Source organism: Lactuca serriola, chromosome 3, assembly GCF_051521515.1.
Source record: "Lactuca serriola cultivar US96UC23 chromosome 3, Lser_US96UC23_V15, whole genome shotgun sequence".
Taxonomy (NCBI): Eukaryota; Viridiplantae; Streptophyta; class Magnoliopsida; order Asterales; family Asteraceae; genus Lactuca; species Lactuca serriola.
This window is the reverse complement of record NC_136410.1, coordinates 309,898,501-309,899,238: the sequence shown is the minus strand read 5'-3', so window position 1 is coordinate 309,899,238 and position 738 is coordinate 309,898,501.

Sequence of the window (738 nt, the reverse complement as noted above, 5' to 3'; positions counted from 1 at the left end):
CCAATTTTACTGACTGGATCAGAAACATCAGGGTGGTCACTCATTACGAGAACAAGGAATATATTCTTGACAAGGAGCTCAAGGTGCCTGAGGCAACTGCTACTCATGAGGAGTTTGCTGAATATGAGGCACATTAAAGAGATGCAACCAAAGTGGCATGCATGATGATGGCCACCATGACAGCCGAGCTCCAAAAGTCCTATGAGGACTACTATCCTTCTGAGATGCACCAGGATTTGATGGACCGCTACCATCAGAGTGCTCGTCAAGAACAATATGAAATCATCTCCTCTATGATCACAACCCGAATGAAGGATGGCGAACCCATCACAAGCCATATGCAGAAAATGCAAAGTTATGTGGATCGATTGATTAAGTTGAATGTGAACTTCCCTGAGGAGTTAGCAATAGATATTATTTTGCACTCCTTGCCTTCATGCTATGATCAATTCCGCATGACATACCACATGAATAAGGAGGAAGTTACACTTAGCAAACTTCAAGAACTCCTAAAGACCGCAGAATCAGGTCTTAAAGGTAAGTCACTTGTGGCCACTCCTGCTACTACTCCAAACTCAACACCTGTCCTGACAATCGGGAGAGGTAGAGGGAAGAAGAGAAAGAACCCTTTGAAGGGTACAAAGAGTAAGACCCTTGATGGCTCCTCTTCTAGCGGAACCAAGAACAGTTTCGTTACAGCTTCTTCTGATCCCAAAGACGCTGAATGCTTCTACTGCC